General features: G+C 30.9%; 1 non-coding gene across 1 annotated transcript; it reads right to left on the reverse strand.

Annotated features, from left to right (window-relative positions):
* Positions 1-11,157: 11,157 nt before the first annotated feature.
* Positions 11,158-11,228, reverse strand: TRNAC-GCA (transfer RNA cysteine (anticodon GCA)). Its single transcript has one exon. It is a non-coding gene; the product is annotated as a tRNA-Cys (tRNA).
* Between the last annotated feature and the right edge of the window lie 9,397 nt (positions 11,229-20,625).

The following is a 20,625-nucleotide window of genomic DNA, read 5'->3' on the forward strand; positions in this document are numbered from 1 at the left end:
AAGAGGCTGTAAAATGTGAAATTATAGACTAAATTAAAAGAAAATTTGGGGGAAAAAAGGGTTGAAATTAGCTAAAAATAAAAGAAATAAAAATCCAAGGACCAAATTAAAAAAAAAAAGCCAAACATAAAGGACCTATTTGAAAACTTGAAACTTTCATTTATATGAACGCGTTTTTCCCAAAACATTGCTAAATCATGCTTTAATTAAAAAAAGAAATGGAAACGTAAAAATAACATTGTTTTATGCACAGTTGAAATAACCTTTTTTTTTCTTTTAACGTGTGCATAGCTTGAAACAACCCATTAATTTCTTTTGTTTTGCATGGTTTTGGCCCAACTTTGGCCATCTTATTCTCTCTCTTACACCTTCGACAAACACCAAACAACATGATATTCTCCTCCCTTAGATATGTATTCCTTATTCAACTAAAAAATACATGCTCTGGCCTTCTAAAACAGCTGTAAAAACAATACAAAAAGGTTAACTTGAGCATATATGATCACAGTGTGCAACAATGGTAAATGATTGAGATTATCCCGAGAAAACTATCATAACCCTTTTTTTTTAATCCCAATTTCCAACATAATTTCAAAAATACAAAAATTCTTAAAAAAAGTTTTCTCAATGCAATTCAGTCAATTTAGGGTCATTTAATTATTTTTTGCACTTTCACTTATTTTATTATTGTGTGATAAGTTCTTGTAAAGTAAAAATAAAAAGAAAAAGAAAAAAAGAAAAAGAGTAGAAAGTAAAATGATGAGAAAAAAAAGAGGGGGCCAAGATAATAAAAAATAAAAAAAATTTAATATGTGATCAAATAAAAAATAAAAACTCAAATATTTAAAATCATAAGAGATTTTCTAATTAATTGTTAGATTTTATTTTTAGGGTTATTAACACTATAAATAAAAACTTCAAGTAGAAACGAGAGGATAAACAAAAAGAGGAGGTGAAAATCCTACACAAAGAAAACACCAAATCAAAAGAAAAAAAAATCTAAAAATCAAAGTTTTCTCAACTAACATGAAAACTCTCTAAAATATCATAAACCCAAACCCACTAGTCAGCCTACATCATTGCTCTCACTACCACCTTAACCTCGATCTCCTTCATACATAACAACAACCTCCCTTAGTCCATGTCAAAGTCACCTTAATTCCGATCAGCTCCATCTCTTCATCAGTAGAAAAAATTTCACATAACAACCTCCAATCTCCTTTACAAAACCAAAATAGCCCAACACCAACCGTTATCTTTCTAAACTTATTACATCGATTCATGCTTCTTTCCTCACAAAAATCACCAAACCTCTACAACATCCCTTTTATTTTCTTGTCACCATCCTCCCTAAACACATTAATAATGTTTTTTTTTCTATTTTCCAACTTGAAACAACACCCATTCACCTGAAACAAAAACCATTTTTCTTATGAGAATCCACATAAATCAGCCCCCAAAATCAACCTCATCCTCAACCTAAAATCCACTTGGATCCATAATACGATCCATGCATGAGTTAGATGATCAGGTTCAGTTTTTGTCTTAATGTTCTTTAATGTAATTTTACTAGAAATTCCCAGTAATATTGTTTTATATTGTGTTAAAATTTCATGTCAATCAAAATTTAAGAAGATATTGTGATATAGGTCAAAAGTTATTGTATGAGATTTATTATTTTTTCCTTATGATTTGTGGACTTCTTATTTATCATTGATTCTTTTTCTACAAGGATAATATAGGTGCCAATAATTGAGATTATTTTGACAAGAATTTTCATGTCAGCAACTAAATATTTAGCAATGATATTACAGAGTCAGCAACATTGGAGTTTTTTTTTCCATGGAATCCTTAATTTTTAAGGATACCAAGTCAGTAATTTATGGATTTGAGAATTAGAGGCGATTTTGAGCTTATTTAAAAAAAGATAATTTTATATTAATAACCATAACTTTTGATCCAACCATTAGATCGAGATGAAATTTTTTCAAAATATTTTAAAGCTCTTGTTTTAGATAGGGTTAAAATTTCATAGTGATCAAACATTATAAAAGCTTTGAAATAAGATCTAGAAGTTATTATGCAAGAATTATATTAGTTTCCTAGTTGATTTAGGATTTTTTTTTCCAATTTTATTTATAGCTTTTTTTGTTATTTTTTCCAACATTATTTATGAAGTTTTTACCTATTATAAATAAGATCATTTATCTTGTATTTAGGGTTTTTTTCCAAATTAGTATTCGTTATTATTGCCACATATTGTGTGCTTGTGTGTAAGAGGATCCTCATGGTTTTTTGTTCTTTATTGAATTCTCTTAACTTATTAAATAATAAATGTCTCTGTGACATCTTTTGTATACTTCTTATTTGTAATTCTTTATAATCATTAGGAGAGGGTTTCATTCCAATAATTTCAGTGTTTTAGTTCAAGTAATTATTGTGTTAAGCTTTTATCAACCAAATCTGATTTTAGCCTTTTGGGATTTGTTCTTTCTTATGTGTGGGTTCTAGAGTTCTTACCCTCCAAGTTTGTAGCAATCCAGATACAAAACAACTTCAAAATCGCTTCCATTTTAGGCTATAATTTGACCAAAAAATCTAGCAATGAACTAGTGGTTTCTATTTTTTTTTTCAAGTGTTTTGCAATATGCATAAGAAATATGCACCGACAACCATACCTCACTCCGACACATAGCTTGTGATCCATACACTCCAATACTATTCAAGCTCGTACATGTAGCTTTCATTCATCTCTAGTGATTCTCGAAGGTCCTTTTCAAACTCTTAATTTTTTTTGTTAAATAATTTTAAATGTATCATTGAATTTTTTGAGTTGTGGTTTTTTATGGATGTTTGAGATATTAGGCATCATTGTGTTGTAACTCTAAGGGCATAGAGTTACCAGGGATTTATTTTTGTATTGTTATATATCTAGGGCATGATAGTTTGACTTTGATTTAGAAATTTGTGTTATTTATTGTGTCATGTATAAACTATCATTTACTTTCAGAACTCAACCCAAATTAAAAGATCCATTTTTGACTCCTATCAATGGATATTAACTATCAAGTATTTTAATTGACAAATACATTTTTTTGTTGTTGTTCATTATGTGTTTTGTTTTATATGTGATGTATAAACTGCATTTATTTTAATAACTTAACTTGTATTAAAAGACTCGATCTTAGCGTCGTTGGGGATTTATTTTTATAGTGTTATTTATCTAAGGTGTAATAGTTTGGCTTAAATTTAGAAATTTATTGTTTTTATTTATTGTATCGTGTATAAATTATCATTTACTTTGAGAACTCAACCTGTATTAGAAGACCCATTTTCAGCTCTGATCCACGGATGTTGACTATCAAGTATTTTAATTGACAAATACACATTTTATGTTGTTCATTGTGTATTTTGTTTTATATGTGATGTATATCATTTATTTTGAGAACTTAACCTATATTAAAAAACTCAATCTTAGCTCGTATTCTTGGATATTGACTATCAGATATTTGAATTAATGAATACATATTGATATGTGTTCATGTTATAAGCGAATTTTGGCTGGATTAACACGGTCCCGTATAAGCTTGTATAGAGCAAGTGGTGGGCTTCAAACCTTCTTTGATCCATATAAGCCTTGTGAGTTCAATACCCATCAATAATTAACTATTCATATGCTTTTAACGCTTGACTATTGTCTAAGTAAAGATCAAGTTGTCTTTAAACCTAAATCCAAAATCTATATCTTAGTTTATACTTAAAACAAAATATGTCATTTTAGGCAACTGAAACACAACAAACACTATTTATTTTTCAACAAACAATAATGTATCTTACCATAGGTAGGATGCATTAGGCGATTGTTATCTTCTTTATTACACAACAAGCCTTTTACTTAAAACCTCTTAAAAAACCAATTGGGGTTCCTAGTTATCATAAAATTAGATAGCAACTCTTTTTTATAATTTAACCCATTTGAATCCTTAGCTTGCCTCGATGCCCCCTATGATAAAATGACGACTTGTTTGGGGATACTTAGTAAGGGATAGCCTTTGTTTGTTTGTATGAAAAAATGGTGTGTTTGTTGTAATACTTGTTTTGTAATTGTCTATTTTACATAATTCGCTTAATTTAATATTCATCTATTTGTGTTATTATTTTCTACGTCTTATTTTATATATTATGTTTATTATGCATAAGTATTCAAAAAATACTGGACCTCCGCCTACACAAGTAAATTGTTGATAAAACTCCAAAATGGCATTTTCCCTTGACCCAATTTTTTTTTTCCTTATCGCTCAGGAAAGACAAGAAAATCTCGGGGTAGCACACATTCTCTAGAATTTCTCTTAGATTCAAACCCATAGCTGATGATAGAACTAAAATAGATATTTTCTGTTTCCTACTCACACGAGCCCATATCCTTGCTTTTTTATCAATCTCTAATTCTACTCCCCCCCCCCCCCAATCTGATATTATAGTGCCGGTATAGACCGAAATTCCGTTATGGTTCAATTCTGACCGGTAATAGATACCAGGACTTTGCAATATTTGATTGATCACAATTCTGTATATTCCATTTACTATAGAAGTTCCCAGGGAATTCATTGAGGAATGCTTCCAATAAAAATTGTTTGTTCTTGCATATCCCTACTGTTTTTCCAAATTAATCCCCCGGATACATATAATTCAGAAGAATATGTAAGTGATTCATATACAGCATCTCTTTCTTTTATCGATGGTTCTACTAATTGATATGTTTCCACAAATAATTGAAATTCAATTTCTTGATCTCTATCTTCAATTTTTGGAAACTTATAAAGTTCTTCTGCTAAGCCCTGATCAATGAACCTACAAAATCTTTCAAATTCTATCTGATTAAATCCAGGTATTGTAGACATTCCCCCATTTCCATCCCCAAGCATTTTAAATTTCCCATTTATTGAAAAAAAAATCCCATTATTGGATCGTTTTTCATCCAATTATATGGATCGATCAGCACTGATGGAATTGCTATTCTGTTTACAGAATCACATAAAATTTTATCTAACTCCATATATGAATATGGAATGTCTGAAATACGTATGAACGGAGGAATAAAGAGAATTTTGATTTTCTACTCAAATTGGAATTTGCAACAGATACAACTGGAAAAGAATTGAGAAATTCCACTTAACTTAGACTTATGGAATTTTATATAGAATAACAAAAAGTGATTCAATTTCTACTATTATTTATGATATTACATATTCCAATACAAGTGAAATAAATAATTCGGGATTTGATCTCTTCGATGAGATAAAAACCCAATAGTTAGAAACAATATAAAGTTGTTTTTTTAGCACTTAGCTTTTTTCCTTTTTTTCGTGGATTTCCTTGTTCAGTTAAAAAAAAAAAGGATTCGCACCGAACAGACGAGATATTTTTTTTTTATTTTAATATTAATAGAGTTTGTTGAAGCGCAGAAGAAAGCTTTATTAAGCATACGCGGATAGAACTATAGCTATCTATATATATGTCTTTCCTTTTATTGCGGGTCTATTCTGTACAGCGCATGGCGTGCTCTAGTAAAATATCGATTTTCTATAGGAATCATAAACAGATAAGATATCTGATTAGAGGTATACGTGTAATAATTTATGTTCTGGGGTTTACATATACTCATAATTGTTGTTATAATTGAAATGGAGAAGGCTTTTTTTATTGAAAAGAATCAATACTGGATAGTTAGATATCCATTTTGATTTTCTTATATCATTCGGGAAATATAAATTTAGATTCAAATTTAGATTCAAATTCGAGAATCGTTCATGAATTTTCAGTCAATAGTTAACGGTTCCAATTTGTCCTGAATTTGGGCTTTTGTTACTGAAAATTCACATTTTGTTTTTCCTTTCAATAGAAAGGAGAAAGAATTCAGATAGTGCGTGTTTTGACATACTATACAAAATTAATCAAAGAGATAGATCCAATCCAAAAAAGGAAGGAGTTCTTTTAGGAAAGGGATTCAGATTAAGAAAAATGGGATTCAAGATACAAGTACAAAAGTACAAAAAAAAAAGAAGTTTAGTAAGAAAAAAAAAGGGGGGGGGATATTTTCGTCTATTTTTTATTTCTATTGCCTTGGCGACATGGCCCAGTGGTAAGGCGGGGGACTGCAAATCCTTTTTCCCCAGTTCAAATTCGGGTGTCGCTTGATCAACAAAAGACGCGAAATACCTTATTCTGTTTTGCTGATATATTGTCCCCAATAGAAACAGCGGAGGAAAAAGACTCGTGATATTTCCAAGAGTATTGCTGCTTATTTTGTTTGCGCTTAATCTTTCCCGATTCTACTAGCAATCATACAAGAACTTCTTATAATTAATTGGTTCTAATTAATTGAATTGGATTTTTTGGATTGTTTCATCAATGGTATTGGACAAAATCTTTTTTTTTTTTTTACTCTGCACCAGCGATACTAATATTATTATTAGTGACTAATATTATTATTAGTGACTATTATTAGTGAAAAATAATGGAAAAAAGTGAACAATACTAGCAAAATTCCTTCATATTCATAGAGATAGGGGACATAATTCACATGGATATAGTAAGTCTCGCTTGGGCTGCTTTGATGGTAGTCTTTCCATTTTCCCTTTCACTCGTAGTATGGGGAAGAAGTGGACTCTAGGGATACTACTAATTGAGTTGAGAAATGAAACTCTATCAATTCTTTTATAGATCGTTCTGCAAAGACTTTTTAATTTAACTATTTTAAATTGAACTATTTATATTGAAATTGAATTCAATTTCAAAATTCTATTCGATTCGAGTGGAGTAATTTATTCTATGAATAATATTTGAATAATACCCTTTTAATCATAATCAAATAAATATTTTAATGATTTCAGTGTTCATATTTCAAAAGTAAAAAGAATACAAATGATAGGAAAGTTATTCCAACCGAATTCTTCCTAAATTCTTTATTATGATAAACCGGCTCTTATCAGAGTTATATATGGACAATAAGGAGCAGCGGAACCTTTTTAACTTTTTATTTGTTTGCCTTTTTCCGGTTCAAAGACAAAAGAAAGTAGTTCTTTTTTTAGTTATTTAAAAGTTATTAAATTAAGTGATTTTCTACGGGAAATAAAATAGACATAGTGATTCTCTAACGGGATACTCTGCATACTAAGATATTTTCTTGGAGAAGTCACATATTGCGTACTTAGTACTTAGTTTAGTATTTTTTTTTTCGTTTTATAAATTCGATTTATGCTATACTTTATTGACTTGACTCATTTCATATTATGATTCAAAGATTTAAAATCGACGGGGTTTACTAATCCCTTTCTTTTCGTCGAAATATGAAAAAGTTTTTATAAAACTCCTTTCCTTGGATGTGTTCAATTAATTACTTCTTTGGAATGCTAAAAAAAGATTTCTTGATTTTCTTTTATTAATACATACCCCAACTATTCTTTTTTTTCTTTTCATTGATTTGATTATTTCAATGGATTCCGGGATTCATATTGAAAATAATCAGAAATCCAGGAATTGGAATCATAAGAGTAAGAGGCGCCTTTCAACTATTCCAGATTAATTGGAACCAACACAAATCAAACATATGAAGAAAAGAAATCAAATTTGAACCTTATGTACATTCCATATAGATAATTAATATCTATTGTCTATATATCTATCTATATATGACTATGAAGATGACATTCTAGATTGATCCATATAGTATTCATCCCTATTTGGTGATAAATAAAACATCCATACTTTTTTTGATCTCGCAGAGATTTCATAAAACGGGCTTTCTAAAGACCCCAAATGGTCAATCTTGGCATGAATTGTTAAGGATCCGATAAGTCCGACATTGAGTCCCTCAGACGTGTCAATTGGGCAAATGCGCCCATAGTGACTAGGATGGATATCTCGTATACGAAAACTAGCAGTTTGCCCTATCAATCCTCCAGGGCCCAAATAACTCGATTTTCTCCCATGAACTATTTGTGTCAATGGATTCGTTCGATCCAAAACTTGAGATAAGGGGTGTAATCCGAAAAAAGATTCATAAGTGGTTGTTAATGGAGTTGAAGTTACCAAATTTTGAGGGGTCGGTATCAATTTATGCCTAATTGCTCCACATATAGTTCCTCTAACCACATTTTCTAAACGAATTAGAGCCAATCCGAATTGATCTTGTAAGAGATCCGCTACAGAACGAATACGCTTATTTTTTAAATGATTCATGTCGTCAAGTGTACCCATTCCAAATTTCATTCCAATCAAATGATCTGCGGCTGCCAATATATCTCGCGGTAACAAAAATGTATTGTTATGAGGTATATCAAGATTCAGTCTCTGGTTCATATTTAGTCGACCAATCCTTCCTAATTCACATCTTTGTTGAAAAAATTTCTTTTGTAATTCCTTACAGGATTCAGAAAATACTGGACCTCCGCCTACACAAATAAATCGTTGATAAAACTCCAAAATGGCATTTTCCCTTGACCCAATTTTTTTTTTCCTTATCGCTCAGGAAAGACAAGAAAATCTCGGGGTAGCACACATTCTCTAGAATTTCTCTTAGATTCAAACCCATAGCTGATGATAGAACTAAAATAGATATTTTCTGTTTCCTACTCACACGAGCCCATATCCTTGCTTTTTTATCAATCTCTAATTCTACTCCCCCCCCCCAATCTGATATTATAGTGCCGGTATAGACCGAAATTCCGTTATGGTTCAATTCTGACCGGTAATAGATACCAGGACTTTGCAATATTTGATTGATCACAATTCTGTATATTCCATTTACTATAGAAGTTCCCAAGGAATTCATTAGAGGAATGTTTCCAATAAAAATTGTTTGTTCTTGCATATCCCTACTGTTTTTCCAAATTAATCCCCCAGATACATATAATTCAGAAGAATATGTAAGTGATTCATATACAGCATCTCTTTCTTTTATCGATGGTTCTACTAATTGATATGTTTCCACAAATAATTGAAATTCAATTTCTTGATCTCTATCTTCAATTTTTGGAAACTTATAAAGTTCTTCTGCTAAGCCCTGATCAATGAACCTACAAAATCCTTCAAATTGTATCTGATTAAATCCAGGTATTGTAGACATTCCCCCATTTCCATCCCCAAGCATTTTAAATTTCCCATTTATTGAAAAAAAAATCCCATTATTGTCTCTAATTCGTTTAGAAAATGTGGTTAGAGGAACTATATGTGGAGCAATTAGGCATAAATTGATACCGACCCCTCAAAATTTGGTAACTTCAACTCCATTAACAACCACTTATGAATCTTTTTTCAGATTACACCCCTTATCTCAAGTTTTGGATCGAACGAATCCATTGACACAAATAGTTCATGGGAGAAAATCGAGTTATTTGGGCCCTGGAGGATTGACAGGGCGAACTGCTAGTTTTTGTATACGAGATATCCATCCTAGTCACTATGGGCGCATTTGCCCAATTGACACGTCTGAGGGAATCAATGTCGGACTTATCGGATCCTTAACAATTCATGCCAAGATTGACCTTTTGGGGTCTTTAGAAAGCCTGTTTTATGAAATCTCTGCGAGATCAAAAAAAGTATGGATGCTTTATTTATCACCAAATAGGGATGAATACTATATGGATCAATCTAGAATGTCATCTTCATAGTCATATATAGATAGATATATAGACAATAGATATTAATTATCTATATGGAATGTACATAAGGTTCAAATTTGATTTCTTTTCTTCATATGTTTGATTTGTGTTGGTTCCAATTAATCTGGAATAGTTGAAAGGCGCCTCTTACTCTTATGATTCCAATTCCTGGATTTCTGATTATTTTCAATATGAATCCCGGAATCCATCGAAATAATCAAATCAATGAAAAGAAAAAAAAAAGAATAGTTGGGGTATGTATTAATAAAAGAAAATCAAGAAATCTTTTTTTAGCATTTCAAAGAAGTAATTAATTGAACACATCCAAGGAAAGGAGTTTTATAAAAACTTTTTCAGATTTCGACGAAAAGAAAAGGATTAGTAAACCCCGCCGATTTTAAATCTTTGAATCATAATATGAAATGAGTCAAGTCAATAAAGTATAGCATAAATCGAATTTATAAAACGAAATAATAAAAAAAAATACTAAACTAAGTACTAAGTACGCAATATGTGACTTCTCCAAGAAAATATCTTAGTATGCGGAGTATCCCGTTAGAGAATCACTATGTCTATTTTATTTCCCGTAGAAAATCACTTAATTTAATAACTTTTAAATAACTAAAAAAAGAACTACTTTCTTTTGTCTTTGAACCGGAAAAAGGCAAACAAATAAAAAGTTAAAAAGGTTCCGCTGCTCCTTATTGTCCATATATAACTCTGATAAGAGCCGGTTTATCATCATAAAGAATTTAGGAAGAATTCGGTTGGAATAACTTTCCTATCATTTGTATTCTTTTTACTTTTGAAATATGAACACTGGAATCATTAAAATATTTATTTGATTATGATTAAAAGGGTATTATTCAAATATTATTCATAGAATAAATTACTCCACTCGAATCGAATAGAATTTTGAAATTGAATTCAATTTCAATATAAATAGTTCAATTTAAAATAGTTAAATTAAAAAGTCTTTGCAGAACGATCTATAAAAGAATTGATAGAGTTTCATTTCTCAACTCAACTAGTAGTATCCCTAGAGTCCACTTCTTCCCCATACTACGAGTGAAAGGGAAAATGTAAAGACTACCATCAAAGCAGCCCAAGCGAGACTTACTATATCCATGTGAATTATGTCCCCTATCTCTATGAATATGAAGGAATTTTGCTAGTATTGTTCACTTTTTTCCATTATTTTTCACTAATAATAGTCACTAATAATAATATTAGTATCGCTGGTGCAGAGTAAAAAAAAAAAAGATTTTGTCCAATACCATTGATGAAACAATCCAAAAAATCCAATTCAATTAATTAGAACCAATTAATTATAAGAAGTTCTTGTATGATTGCTAGTAGAATCGGGAAAGATTAAGCGCAAACAAAATAAGCAGCAGCACTCTTGGAAATATCACGAGTCTTTTTCCTCCGCTGTTTCTATTGGGGACAATATATCTGCAAAACAGAATAAGGTATTTCGCGTCTTTTGTTGATCAGGCGACACCCGGATTTGAACTGGGGAAAAAGGATTTGCAGTCCCCCGCCTTACCACTCGGCCATGTCGCCAAGGCAATAGAAATAAAAAATAGACGAAAATACCCCCCCTTTTTTTTCTTACTAAACTTCTTTTTTTTGTACTTTTGTACTTGTATCTTGAATCCCATTTTTCTTAATCTGAATCCCTTTCCTAAAAGAACTCCTTCCTTTTTTGGATTGGATCTATCTCTTTGATTAATTTTGTATAGTATGTCAAAACACGCACTATCTGAATTCTTTCTCCTTTCTATTGAAAGGAAAAACAAAATGTGAATTTTCAGTCACAAAAACCGAAATTCAGGACAAATTGGAACCGTTAACTATTGACTGAAAATTCATGAACGATTCTCGAATTTGAATCTAAATTTGAATATGGAAGTTATGACCATGCACCCACTACACATCATTTTCATTTGCATCACTTTATGTCAACACTGAGGAATTAGTGGTGTCCTGATGGGTTTAGCCCTAAAGTGTAGATCATCGAGTTAAGTACAAAGCATGTTTCATACTTTGGGCAGTGACTTACTTTTAGTATAATTAATAGAGATAGATAAAGTAGGTATATTAAATCCTTATCTCTCTTCATTGTTGACTCTATAAACTAGCACACATGAAACCTCAAACTCCTATTGAAAGTCCTCTTAGTTATGATTTGTAGTTAATATAGCATTGCCTTGGTCTATACTTTATGCACCTTATATGCATTGAGTCAACCTTTTAAGGTTTGTACGAGTGGCAACGGACCCATTTGAGACTATAGGTAGGCCAACCTACCCACATATAATGACTAGTACCTTCCTCTAAGGGTCTCTTTGTAATATTAATATAGACACCTTCCAATATATAATAAAATCAAATTTAAATGGTTTGCATCTTGATCCAACAAGAACCTGCCATGGAGAACCAAAGCCTATAAAAAGACGTGAACAAGTAGTATAAAATCACAACGAAGTTAATCAGTCATTCAAAGAGTTTGCAAGTTCAAACAAGAACTTAGTATTGGAATCACTCAACTACATAAAAAGATAGCAAAAATGCTAGTTTCTTTATTAAAAATAGTTTTTTTAAAAAAAAAGTCTTTAAAAAAGAGTATTTATACTAGAAAGAATCCGAAGTTTAACAGGATATCCCTAATGAATACGAATAAAATTAATAAATAATAATAATCCAATAATCCTAAATTTAAATAAAAACCCTAATATCTATAAAAGGCCTAAAAATAACTAAAAGATAAATAAACCAATAATCCAACTAATTTAAATAAGATTATAGTCATTTTTTTTAATCTAGTGGCAGAATCAAAACCTAATTTCAAACACATGGTTTTCTCTTATATTAATGCATTGGAAGTCGTTCTAGTTATACCCTAATATATATCACTGGAAAGTTATGAGAGTCTATTTTCCAATGAAATTAAAATTGTATTAAAATTCTTTTCATAGCTCTAGTTATGACCAAAACAATAATGAAAGATCAAAATTGACATATGTGAATCTTCTAATTCCAGTCTTTCTGTAATATCTGAATACCTACCTACTAGCCCTTCTTAAACATGAATAAATTAATCAAGGTTTATACTTAATTATTTATTATTTTTTTGAAGTCCATCTTAGCTCATGTATCTTGAAGAAGTCCATTGAAAACCTCCTTAAACCTCTTAGCCCTAAATCTTGTCACTAGACCAACTAAAACCTCTAATGGATCTCTTGGTGTTGCTTGGATCGCATCATTCCCTCTCTTTTGAAAGGATTTGTCCTCAAATCATCACCTACATCAAATAAAAAGAGATTAGAAACATTAAATATAACACTAACATTATACTCACATAGTGATCCAATTTGTAGGTATTGTCATTAATCCTCCATATAATATGAAAAGGACAATCTACTCGAGTGATGCAAACCTCATGATCACGTGGTCAAGCAACCCACAATCTAGATTAAGATTTGATCCTGAAAAGCCGAAATAGGCCTGATAGGAGTGTGACACAATGAAAACCTGTCTCAAGGCACCAATATTATGAGAATGAAGTCGAATAACGCCACGAAGCCAATTAATCTTAGATAAGGCAGATTCAGTTCATTCAATAACTGAAGAATGCAAGAATCACTCTCACGTATTAAAATGAAAAAATTCAAAAGTATTATTCATCAATGGTTGCTGAAATTTAGGTTACATATGTTTAAATGGTTCTTGAAAAAATTAACCCTAATGGATCTACCTAGTGGACTGAATTGATCCACTTATAAAATTGACCCAAAAACCTTAAACTAAAAAACTCATAACCTAATCCAAATAAATCTTGGATCCTAGCTGAGAACAAAGTATTAATTAAGTTCAAACAAGCATTAAGTTGTAGCTAACAAAATAAAATAAAGCTCATAATATTAAATCCTTGTTTTGCCGTGAGAAGAAGAAAAAGAAAGAAAATATTACAGAACTAATTCTAGCCTTCCATGCAGCCCATCAATCCTAGAAACTAAAGAAAAGGTAGTTGCTCATGTTGTTTCCAAGTTGTAGTAGGATTTTGATCACTTTTTTTTCTTTTTTTTTGAAAGGAAAGTAATGTTGGTATTAATTCCCTTCTTTTGCCACCTCTTAGAATCCTTCTAATACTAGGAAACACAATTGAAGTTGCTGCAATAATCTCCTTGCATAATTCGGAAGCTTTGTTGCCACTTTGTTTTCTTAGTCAATTTGAATTCTTTTGTTTCATTTGTTGTGTTTTCTCCTCACTTGACAAGAAAATAAACAAAATAATAAATCCTAATACTTAAAGGAAATAATAAGTGCTCTTATACATAATAGGAAATCCAAAACTAATCAGGAATCTATAGAACACATGGGCTGGCCAAAAATTTAGAAAATTAGCAACCTTATTGTCGAAATCTCATGGACCAAATAAGGTAGGATTAGGCTCCTCTTACACATGGATAAGATGTACTAAGGCCTCCTCTTAATACTCTAATGGGCCTTACAAATCTGAGTTGGTCGAAACCTTCAAAACTAATACATTAAATGCCTTCATCTTGGACTGAGTCATTGATCCATTTGGAATATGTAATGGGTCTTTGCTAGTGTTTATAGGCTTATCCACGCCATCCCCTCTTTCCTTGAAAGGATTCAACCTCGAATCAAAACCTGTGTCAAACAAAGTAAGATCAACATTAAAGGTAGCACTAACACCATACTCACTTGAAAGATCAATTTTATATTCTTTATTATTGATCCTATCTAAAATCTAAAATGGACCATTACCATGAGGCTTTAATTTTGATTTCTTTTGGTTAGGAATCGTTCCTTATACATGTGTATCCAAGCCTAACCACCGGATTGGAAAACAACTTGTTTACACCCCTTATTTACTTTAGAAACATATAGTCTGTTCTTTTTTTTTATTTGTAGTCGAACTCCCTCATAGAGTTATCTCACCATCTTTGTCTTCTTTTCACCATCTAAATTTACTCTTTCTTCAAAAGGTAAAGGAATTAAGTTCATAGAAGTTAGTAAATTAAACCCATAAACAATTTCAAAAAGAAAAAAGTTAGTGATTGAGTGCATAGTTCTATTATAAGCAAACTCAACAAAAGGCAAACATTATTCCTAACTTTTCAGATTCTTTTAAATAATAACACACAAAGTTTAGATAAAGTCTTATTCACTACCTTAGTTTGTCCATCTGTTTGAGGATGACAAGTTACAAAAAATAAGAGTTTAGGTCCCAACTTTCCCCACAAAGTCTTCCAAAAGTAGTTAAGAAACTTAACATCATGATTTGACACTATACTCCTAGGACTGCTATACAAATGTACAACCTCCCTAAAGAACAAGTCTGCGATATGAGATGCATCATTTATCTCATGGCATGCAATGAAATACACTATCTTAGAAAACCTATCAACCACAACAAAAATAGAATCTCTATCTTTTTTGACTTAGGTAAACCTAAAATAAAGTCCATAGAGATATCTGCTCAAGGTTTAGTAGGCACAGATAATGGTGTATATAGTTTATGCGGTTGTACTCTAGATGTTGTCTTTCTACGAGCAATGCATTATTCACATATTTATTGCACATTTCTTTTTATCTTTGGCCAATAAAAATGCTCATGCAATACATCCAAAGTTTTTGCAACCCCAAAGTGACTCATTAAACCACCCTCATCTGCTTCATGAACAAGCAATTCAAGCAAAGAACTAGCAGGAACACCCAATCTATTCTCTTTGAACAAGTAATCATCCATCAAATAAAACTTACCAAAAGTCAAATGTCCACATGCATTATAAATCTCGACAAAGTCAAAATCATTAACATACAATTCATGGTGTTTAGAAGAACATATATGTACAAAAGTGTATTAGCCATGATCTTCTCTTTTCCTTGCTTATACTTGATTACGTAAGGAAAAGGTTCAATGAATTCAACTCATTTTGTATATCTCTTATTCTACTTACCTTATCCTTTCAGATGCTACAAAGACTTATGATTTGAATGGATTACAAACTCTTTTGGCCATAAGTAATGTTGTCATGTCTTAAGTGTTTGTACCAGCGCATAGAGTTCTTTGTCATAAGTGGGATAGTTCAAGGTTGTTCCACTTAACTTCTCATTGAAATACGTAATAGGTCTCTGATCCTACATCAAAACAACACTTATTCCTATCCCAAATGTATCACATTCTATCTCAAATATTTTTCTAAAGTTAGGTAAAGCCAAAACAAGAGTAGAACATAATTTCTCTTTCAAAAGAACAAAAGCCCATTCGTGTTCCTCCCTCCATTTAAACCCAACTGGCATTTTTACAATTTCATTTAAGGGTGCAGCTAATGTACTGAAATCTTTCATAAAATGCGTATAAAAACTAGTTAACCCATGAAACCTCCTTATCGATTTTGGTGTAAGCCAATCTCGGATGACCTTAACCCTCTCCTTATCCATATCGATACCCTATACGGTTACAACATAGCTAAAAAACACAATTTTCTCCATCCAAAAGGTACACTTTTAAGATTAGCATATAATTTCTCACTACGTAACACATTAAGTACATTATGCAAATGATCAACATGCTTAGTTAAGTTCTTGTTATATAGATTAGAATGTCATCGAAATACACAACCAAAAACTTACCTATTAATGCACACAACAAATGATTCATTAAACGTATAAATGTACTAGGTGCGTTTATATGTCCAAATGACATTACCAACTATTTATACAAACCATGCTTAGTCTTAATGTTGTTTTCCACTCATCACCTTCTTTCATCATAATCTGATGATACCCACTTTTCAAGTCAAATTAAGAGAAAATATAGGATCCATGTAACTCATCTAATAAGTCATCAAGCCTTGGAATGAGATGTCTATACTTTACCGTTATGTTGTTGATGGCTCAGCAATCAACACACATCCTCTATGTTTCATCCTTCTTAGGCACAAGTAGCACGGGTATAGCACATGGGCTCATACTCTCATGATACCCTTTTTCCATCAGCTCATCAACTTGTCTTTGAAGCTCTCTCATTTTCTTGGGATTGCTTTTATAGGCTGGTTAGTTAAGGAATTGAAGCTCCAGGTATGAAATCAAGTTGATGCTTTATCCCCCTCAATGGTGGTAATCCGCTAGGAATATCGTCGGGGAACAAATCATCAAACTCCTGTAACAAAGAAATAGCCACACTAGAAACACAATGGTCGATCTCATTAGTATTAAAGCAAGCCTCCTTATATAAAAGTAAAACCATTAACTTGTTAATGAAAAATACAGATCTAACCTCACCCTCTCTAACATAAAAATTAGGTTGATTTTTTTGTTTTTCCACACAAATCTCATCACAATTACTGACTTTCTTCACTCCTCTTATTTTACCTTCACTCTCGGTCAGGTTTGGGGTTCTTTGGGTGGTGGCCGAATGGGTGTAGATGTGGTGTTTTAGGATATGGACGAATTTGATTGTCTTCTATCCCCTTGTTCCTCAATTTGATTTTCTCTTCTTATAGCCTTATGCTCACTTTTTAATTTTATTTGATCATCATACACTTGTTTGAGTGTAAAGGGTACAAGGGTGATGGTTTTACCATCTTTTACAACTGTATATCTATTTCAAACACCATTATATATTGCCTTCCTATCATATTTTCATGGTCTCCCCAATAAGATATGACTTGTTTGCATTGGTACCACGTCACATAGAACCTCATCAACATACTTCCCAATAGAAAATGGAACCACAACCTACTTAGTAACCTTCACTTCCCCACTATCACTCATCCATTGCAATTTATATGGTTTAGCATGTTTAACAGTACACAAATCAGTTTACTAATAAGGGTGGTACTACAAATATTAATACAGCTTCCACTATCTATAATTAAACTACACATCTTATTTTGTACATAGCAACGCGTATGGAAGATATTCTCCCTTTGTTTTCATCTTCCTTAATGAAACTAAGGACTCCTCAACCGGTAATGCTAACTCATCCCTATCACTATTCTCCAATGGTGGCATACCTTCACAATCAAATCTGTCACTTTTATATTTGATATCACCATTGTCTCTAATCATCATGATTCTCTTGTTTAGATAGTCCAAAGCATAATATCCATATCCCTGACACCTTATATAAATAAAACAATAGTCCAACTAATTTAAATAAGATTAAAGTCATTTTTTAATTTGGTGGTAGAATCGAAACTCAACTTCAAATGCATGGTTATCTCTCATAATAATACATTGGAATTCATTCTATATATCACTAGAAAACTATGGATGTCTATTTTCCAATGAAACTAAAATCGCATTAAAATTCCTTTCGTAGCTTTAGTTATGAACAAAACAATAGTGAAAGATCAACATTAGTATATTTGAATCTTCTTATTCTAGTCTTTTGTAATGTATGAATGCCCACCTCTAGGACCTTTTTGAACATAAAAAAAATTAATTAAGGCTTTTACTTAATTATTAAATATCTTTTTGAATTCACCTTAGCCCATGTATCTTGATGAAGTTTATTGAAAGCCTCTTTGAACCACCTACTTGTTTGGTTCAGGGTCATTAGGAAACCCGAGATGTACTGGTTTTATTAGAGATTCTAAGGATAGGTGATTGTTTATAGCTAGAAAAGATATTAGCACCCCTTACGCACCTTACCTAAGGTAAATTGCATTATGTGGTATGAATGTGGTTTAAAGGTTTTGATGGGTTCCTAACTGGTGGTATATTTATAGCATGGTATGAAGATTTATTCATGTAAATAAATCTAGCTTTTTAAATTTATTATGGGCTCATGTGCCCCAATGAATTCTTATAGAAAAGATCTATGTAGGTGCACTGACAAGGTTCACCTATTCTGGAAGGCGAAAGGGTTTTACACAACTTGTGTGCTGTGGGGAAAAATACTCCCAAATAATATTGGTGAATATCTAAAATAATTCTAAGAATTTTCTGTTCAACTCTTGATATTTAAATATTAGTCTACTTGTAGGTCTAGCATTTATAATGAAATATTGACCATTAATTCTCATGAATTAAAATTTTATCGGTTATTGAAATATTACTCAAATTCTTATAAATTTAGTAAACTGGTTATTAAATCCAAAATGCATGCTTAAAATTTTGATTAATTAAAATTTTTTATGTTTTATCATTTTTTTTATCTATTTAACACAAAATAAAATAAAATAAAATAAAATGTAACAAAAAAAAATGCAACACACACATTCCTTTTCTTACTATATTTTTACTCACACACCTCACAATTATATGTTTACAACCCACAAAAACTTAAAATTTAAAAATAGTTTAAACACACTAAAAATTTAGAATTTGCAAAATAGTCTTTCAAAAGGTTAAGAAACATGTTGGAGAGACTATGGGAAGCTCAAGAACCACACTGGAAAGTTTCTAAGAATGGTAGAAAAGTGGCAATGCATGGTCTTCACGTGCCATTATCACTAGCAGCGCGTGAGCTCATGCGCCATCATGTCTTAAAAGGAAAATTATAGTGGATATGGGATGGCTTCCTTACTTTTTCCCTTGTACATGGTGTAAATAATCATTACATGCTTGGAACAACCCTCCAAATCTAGAAAAACCCCAAACATAATTGAGACTCAAATAAATAACTTTAATATAAAATTAGACAAATATTAACTAGCATATATTTTTAACTTCTTAGAAATACAAATAGACAGATAGAACGTTTAAAAACTAAAACAAACATAATTTTTTTTAGAAAACTCTAATGCGTGTTTGGTTAGACAATATGAATCACATTCTTAACTTGAAAACCACAATTGATAAACTTATTTTCCTATACAATGAGCTAATAGAACATCATCATGAACTTCATCCATTTATATTGTCAATCTAAATTTAAATAGCTCAACATCAATAGAACCATTAGAGGACATTCCTGTGTTATTTACCTATACATAAATTGGTAAACAAAATCATTACTTCTTTAAGTCTAGAAAATAGGATTTCTCCCATCATTATATGTAAAAGATTGTTTATATCTTTGTTATTATGTGATTTATGTGATTTTTATCGAACAATTATCTCAACATAAAAACTTAAGTTATTGAATATAGTTTTAGTATATGATTTATATTATTTTTCTAACATACTTTTTCAATAAAAGTTTATTGATCTTGAAAATTAAACAAATTTATCATTACCCGTGCTTAAATTTAATTTTAATTACAAAGATATAGGTTGTAAGATTTGATCATTTAGTTACAAAAATTCTAGTATCATATCAAAAACATTATCTTAATTTAAAATTTTAAATTATTAAATGAGATGATAATATAATTTATATTATTTTATATCAATTTTCAATAACAAAAAAAATCATTTTTTAAGAATCTCTTTATTGTTGCCTTGTCCTATCTTTAGATTGAGGCAATAATCGATGATTTCCCTTATACATCATTGGAACTTGATTAGATCTTTGAAAGTAAATTACCAGATGGACTAATAACAACTCCTTGCATCCTATGCCATTCAAATGTTGAATGGTTAAAACAGAATTGTGATGTTATCTTTAGTATTAAATTGTTTTTAATTTGAAAATATGTTAAAAAAACAAATTAAAAAGATTATTTTTAATATCAATAGGTAATTAAAAATCACAAAAAATAATTTAAAAACAAAAAAAAAATTCACAATGCCAAACAAGAAAAAATAATTTACAGATACAAAAAATAAATCCCAATACCAAACGAGAAAAAACCATTTGGCAATGGAGTCCTTGATAAATGAAGAACACAAATTTTACTTCACATCACAACCATTGAGTGACAGTAAACCTTTTTCTAAAAAAAAAATTATAAACATTCATCTAATCCTAATCGAAAAAATTACGTACATTTATCCAATCCTAATCGAAAAAATTACGCCACCAAATGAAACACTC

Source organism: Populus nigra, chromosome 14 (assembly GCF_951802175.1).
Source record: "Populus nigra chromosome 14, ddPopNigr1.1, whole genome shotgun sequence".
Taxonomy (NCBI): Eukaryota; Viridiplantae; Streptophyta; class Magnoliopsida; order Malpighiales; family Salicaceae; genus Populus; species Populus nigra.